The sequence below is a fragment of the Elephantulus edwardii genome, unplaced genomic scaffold (genome assembly GCF_000299155.1).
Source record: "Elephantulus edwardii isolate Elephantulus edwardi_28Jun2011 unplaced genomic scaffold, EleEdw1.0 scaffold00234, whole genome shotgun sequence".
In the NCBI taxonomy this organism is placed as follows: Eukaryota; Metazoa; Chordata; class Mammalia; order Macroscelidea; family Macroscelididae; genus Elephantulus; species Elephantulus edwardii.
This window is the reverse complement of record NW_006399984.1, coordinates 4,699,952-4,706,666: the sequence shown is the minus strand read 5'-3', so window position 1 is coordinate 4,706,666 and position 6,715 is coordinate 4,699,952. Positions and strand designations below refer to the sequence as shown.

The 6,715-nt window shown below is 41.6% G+C and overlaps 1 protein-coding gene across 1 annotated transcript in view; it reads right to left on the bottom strand.

Moving 5' to 3' along the window:
* The window catches only part of CCM2 (cerebral cavernous malformation 2), a 61,507-nt gene that overhangs the window by 17,900 nt on the left and 36,892 nt on the right, over positions 1-6,715 (bottom strand). The window lies entirely within an intron of this gene.

The following is a 6,715-nucleotide window of genomic DNA, read 5'->3' as shown; positions in this document are numbered from 1 at the left end:
AACAACAACAACAACAAAACAGCCAAAGGCTGTGCGACAAGACAAAGTAAAAGTATTATAATGAAATGTGCAAAAAGCTGGAGTCAGAAAATCAAAGAGGCCAAACTCACTCAGCTTTTCTTAAGCTCAAGGAACTGAAGAGGAAATTCAAGCCTCAAGTTGCAATACTTAAGGATACTTTGGGCAGAATATTGAGTGATTTTGCAAGTATTAAAAGAAGATGGAAAGAGTATACAGAGTCATTATACCAAAAGGAATTGACAGACACAGAAAAATTTAATGAAACAACATATGAGCAAGAACCTACAGTGATGAAGGAAGAAGTTCAAAATGCTTTGAAAGAACTGGCTAAGAATAAGGCCCCAGGAACTGATGGTATACCAATTGACATATTTCAAATAACAAATGCTGACCTAGATGTGTTCAACAAGTTGTGCCAAGATATGTGGAGAACAACCACTTGGCCAACTGACTGGAAGAGATCTATATTTGTTCCCATCCCAAAGAAAGGTGATCCCACAGCATGTGGAAATTACGAATATCATTAATATCACATGCAAGCACGATTTTGCTGAAGATTACCAAAAAATGTCTGGTACAGCACATCAACAGAGAAATATCAGAAGTGCAGGCTGTCTTTAGATGGGGCCGTTGTACTAGGGATATTGTAGCTAATGTTAAATGGATCTTGGCTAAAAGCAAGGAGTACCAGAAGAATGTCTATCTTTGTTTCATTGATTATGCAAAGGCATTTGACTGTGTGGTTCATAACAAACTGTGGTTGAGTCTGAGAAGAATGGGAATCCCAGAACACTTGATTGTGCTAATGTGAAACCTATACTTGGACCAGGAGGCAGTTGTCAGAACAGAGCAGGAAACACTGAATGGTTCAAAACTGGGAAGGGTGTATGCCAGGGCTGTATCCTGTCTCCATACCTTTTCAACCTCTATGAAGAACAGGTTACCCAGGACGCTGGGTTCTTTAAGGAGAAATGTGGCATCAGGATTGGAGGAAGAATCATCAACAATCTGCATTATACAGATGACACAACCCTGCTTGCTGAAACTGAGGGGAACCTAAAGCACTTGCTCTGGAAGGTCAGGGAATGCAGTCTTTAGTGTGGATTGAGACTCAACATCAAGAAAACTTTAATGATTGTCACCATTGGGCCAATTGGTAGCATCATAATGGATGGTGAAGAGATTGAGATTGTTCACAGCTTTAGTTTGCTTGGTTCTACAGTCAACACTCTTCGTACCAGCAGCCAGGAAATTAAAAGACGTATTACAATGGGAAAGTCTGTGGTTAGAGACCTCTCTAAAGTGCTGAAGTGGGGAGCTCTGGTGGCCTAGTGGCAAGGAGCTGCAACTACAATCCCAAAGGCGCACAGTTCGAATCCACCAGATGCTCTGCCGGGAAAGGAGGGACAATCTCCTCCTGTACCAGTCAGATCTGATTTGACGGTACACTCACACAAAAATAATAATAAAAAAAATAAAGTGCTGAAGTGCAAGGATGTCAGTCTGAAAACTAAGGTGCACCTGATACATGCCATAGTCTTTGCACTTGCTATGCATCTGAGAGCTGGACAATGACTAGGGATGATAGAAGGACAACTGATGCCTTTGAGTTGTGGTGTTGGAGAAGATTGAATATACCATGGACTGCTAGGAAAACAAACAGGTTTGTCCTGGAGAGGGTGAAGCCAGGCTGCTCCTTGGCAGCAAGGATTCTGAAGCTTCATCTGACATACTTTGGACATGTTGCAAGGAGGGACCAGTCCTTGGACAGGAACGTCATGCTTGGGAGGGTGGAGGGACAGCGCAGGAGAGGAAGACCCTTGATGAGATGGATTGATTCAGTGAATGGGGTAATGGCGGTAGGTGTGTCAGAGATGGTGAGATTGACACAGGATAGGGCAGTGTTTAGGGCTGTTGTACATAGGGTTGCTATGAGTCACAGGTGACTTGACGGCACATAATAACAACAACAAACAGCTATCTGTCATAAAATAGAAGTGGGACAGTACAATCAGGCTGGAGATTTCAAGGGTAAAAGTTTAAAAAGTGGTCATGTGCCATGAAACTTAGCATGTCACATCTATGGCTATAAAAAGGCTCCCACATTCAAAGAAGGGGAAAGCTGACCTTAAATCAGAGAACTTGAATTTTTCTTTTACTTTTCAAAATGAAGGCTGCATAGTGGAGTGGACTTGAGGGGGAGGGATTGAAATGAAATGAAATAATTTTTCCTTTACTTTTCAAAGAGAAGAGTGAACTGGGTGGGGGAGGCTGGGCAGGGAGAAAAGTGCAACAACAAAGGAACGGAAATCCAAAGTCTCTGTAAACTTTCATTAAAATTAATAATAATTAAAAAAGAAAAAAAATCCGAGTACTTGAGTAGAAATCAATGTACTACAGCACCTTCATTGGAGGCCCTGAAAAAAAGTAATATGCCAGAATTCCAGGTAATAACCTGGACATATTCTTCTGAGTGTAGAGAGAAGTGGCCCTTATAAACCCATGGTCATCAGTGAACAGTAAAGAGCAAAACTAGAAATGCAAGGGTGAGGTCTAGAGAAGAGACGCTGGTGTGAGATTTGTGTATCACATTTCAAGACCCACCAGAGAATTCAGTGCAGAATAGTCACGGAATATTCAGATGGCAGCCTGCCAATCCTCTAGCTTATAGCATGGGCTCATAAACATGGTAGCCAAGGTGGCAGAGATATAACCAAGCATAGGCCTAACAGCAAGAGATTATTCACATCAAAAATGACTTAGTTAATGCCAAATGTTGGATGTGCCAGCAACAAAAATCAATCCTGCAAGTGCTGACAAGGTATCAACCTCAGGGAGACCATCCAAGTAAAATAAATGGGTCTCCTTCAAATCTTTCTGTCAGATGAGGCATTTCTGCCTGAGTAGGAATGTATTTACTCCAGATATGGGCTGTCTTTTTTGCCTGTACTGCCTAGGTCAGCACCACTCCCAAGATTTTCTGACCTACTGACATAACATCACCTTAGATCAGAGAACTTACTCTATAATACAGGATATGACTGTGAAGTTCAATGATCTGACAAAATTCCATACTATCCAGGAGCTATAAAACCAATACAACTGTGAGAAAGCCTCTTGAAGGGACATTGAACTGGGAGATGATATTCTAAAAGAATGAACTATTCCCTTCACAATGCAGTATACATCTGAACCAACAGTCACTAAATGTTCTGTCTCCAAGATACAAAATGCATGAATTTTAGGAGTACCATCATGCTCAATGACCCATCTGAGGAACTTGGCTTTCTGTGCCCTAAATATTAGGCTCTGTAGGTTCTGAGTGACTGGCTCCCAGATGTAAAATGCTCCCAACAAGGAACACAGATGTCTATCTAAACTTAAAATGGCAAATGTCAGGTGGTCATTTTGAACTCCTCATATCAGCAGATAAATAAGGAGTTTTTACTCTGACATGATCATCACAAGGAGATGGACATGCAGTTCCACAATGACAACAAAAGGGATCCAGTGCCCAGTGATCTCTTCATGTGTCTCTTATAATTCTCACACTGTTATAACTGTAAACAGGCAGATACAACACCCACGACTCAGTAAGGGAAAGGTTTCCATGGGCCCAGAAGCTGAGGCAAATCATGTGAAACCCCAGAACTATGTGTCAGGAAAAGACAACCTAGAAGTGAAGAGATAAAAAACAACAACAACAAAACAAAACAAAACAAAAAAAACCATTGCTGGGACCCACAGGGATAGTGGGGGCTGTGGTTTTTCTGGAAAGTTTTGCAGAAATTAGAATCCAATATTTCTAGAGAGGTGGTATCCATATCAAGTGAACTTCTGAAAAGTAGAAAGGTGGATTGATACTGGCTATAGGAGTCTATGGTGTTAGTTTGGGGTTTTATTAAGCCATTTAGCCTCTGGTGTCCAGCTACAGTAACTGCAGGCACATGGTCCTACAAATCATCATCAGTTATGGGACTAGGATAAGTTAAAGAGTGCTTCCCACACTGAGCAGCAAAACTTGAGGTGAGAAGGACCTGAGATGGGCAAGCCTTGTGGTGGTAAGACCCTGGTGAGAACGAGACCCTAGTGGTGGAAAGACTGGCATTGCTGTGGAAAAACTGTGGCAAGGTGTGACCTGAGGCTTCTTGCATTTGTGCTGTACACAGTTAAAGGATTTTGCTGTTCTTGCCATCGATGATGGAAGGAAAAGCCGCTTGCTGAACTGGAACCAGAGCCTGGACTGAGGAAATGGGCTCTGAAAATGTTGGGCTAACACATGGAATTATTTTGGGTTATATTCTGGTATTCTTTGCCTCGTCCACTCTACAACTTCATTCCCTAATAAACCCCATTGTTGGTACCATAGTTGTGGGTCTGTGAGTCAGCAACGAATACAAGAACCCCTTGCTGTTGCTGGGGCTCTACAGACACCATGGGGCTGGGCTATGGACTCCTTATCTGCTTTCTGATAGTAGAAAATTGCCCAATGTAATGTGTCTCCTATCTCTTGACTGCTGGTACCAAGCTGTTGATTGTGGATCCAAGTATGATGAAGTCACTGACAGTTACAAGTTGTTGACTTACTTCTCCTGAGAGCAAGCCCTTTACTCAATATAAATATCCAGTCTCGGGTTTTGCTTGTGGAAAACCAACCTAACACAATCATGAGCAAATGACAAATCAGGGGGCATATTTACAACAAATTTCACAATAAAAGCTACTCTATCTGTTAGCAAGCCAAATTCATTGCTAGTGAGTCAACTGTGACTCATGGCAACCCTCCATGGGTTTCCAAGGCTATACATGTTTATGGAAACAGAATGTCCATCTTCCTCCTAAGGAGTGACTAGTAGATTTGAATGACTGATCCTACTATGCCAATAGTTTCATTTCTAATGTGTTGTTTTTGTTGTTATGTACCTTCAAATCAGAGCTGACTCAGAGCAGACCCTCCAGCAGGTTATCAAAGGCTGTTAATCACATGGGAGATGATCCATCTTTCTCCCATGTGGTAGTTGGTGGAGTCAAACCTCAAGCCATCAGGATAACCAGAGCTCTCTTTCTTATACATTACAGCTACTAAAAATGGATGAGAAAACAACCAATTAACCAACAGAAAAAAAGGGCAAAGGATATGGATTGACACTTCAAAAGAGATATGATTAACATAGAAGACAATATCCAACTTCACTCATAGTAAGTACAAAACACAATGAAAGCCCATCACAAAGAACAAACAGATGAAAGATTACAGTGTTGTTCTTAAAGTGTGTGGAGAAATAGTGACTTCCATGAAGTGCTTGCTGCAGCAGACCAAAGACTACAGCCTTCAATAGGGATTGTCTTCCAACATTACGAACACAAATATTCTCAGCACTGGGCCAATAGGATAGATAGATAGACAGACAGACAGACAGAGGGATGATTGAAATTGTTAACAATTTTATCTTACTTAGATCCACAATCAACACCCTTGATAACAGCAGTCAAGAAATGAATAAAGATATCACATTGGGAAAATGTGCTGTCGGGTACTTCTCCCAAGTGCTGAAAGCAAAAACATTATTTTAATGCCTAAGGTGTGGCATTATACTGAGAATATACTGAGTCACTGTATTAAAAGGAACTGGCAGACACAGAAGAATTTCATGAAATCAAATATGAGCAAGAGCCTATGGTGATGAAGGAAGAAGTTTAAGCTGCTTTGAAGGAAATAGCAAAAAATAAGGCCCCAGGAATAGATGGTATACCAAATGACATATTTCAGCTAACAGATGCTGCCCTGGATGTGCTCACCAAGTTGTGCCAAGAAATCTAGAGAACAACCACTTGGCCAACTGACTGGAAGAGATCTATATTTGTTCCCATTCCAAAGAAAGGTGACCCAACAAAGTGTGCAAACTATAGAACAATATCATTGATTTCACACACAAGCAAAATTCTACTGAAGATTATCCAAAAACGACTGGAACAGCACATCAGCAGAGAACTGCCAGAAGTCCAGGCTGGGTTTAGAAGGGGTTGTGGTACTAGGGATATTGTAGCTGATGTTAGATGGATCTTAGCTGAAAGCAGGGAATACCAGAGGAATGTCTATCTGTGTTTCCTTGATTATGCAAAGGCATTTGACTGTGTGGATCATAACAAACTGTGGCTCTGAGAAGAATGGGAATCCCAGAATACTTGATCCTTCTAATGCGAAACCTATACTTGGACCAAGAGGAAGTTGTCAGAACACAGCAAGGAAACACTGCATGGTTCAAAATTGGGAAAGATGTACGCCAGGGATATGTCCTGTCTCCATACCTTTTCAACCTGTATGCAAAACAGATTATCCGAGAGGCTGGGCTCTATGAGGGGAAGTGTGGCGTCAGGATTGGTGGAAGATCTATTAACAATCTGCGTTATGCAGATGACACAACCCTTCTTGATGGAACTGAGGAGGACCTGAAATGCTTGCTACAGAGGGTCAAAGTCTGCAGCCTTCAGTATGGATTGAAGCTCAATGTCAAGAAGACATTCTCACCACTCAAGAAGAGATTCTCACCACTGTACAAATTGGCAGCATCAGGATGGAGGGTGAAGAGATTGAGATCGTTAACAACTTTAGTCTGCTTGGCTCCAGGGTCAACACTCTTGGTACCAGTAGCCAGGAAATCAGAAAACATATTGTGATGGGAAAGTCTGCTGT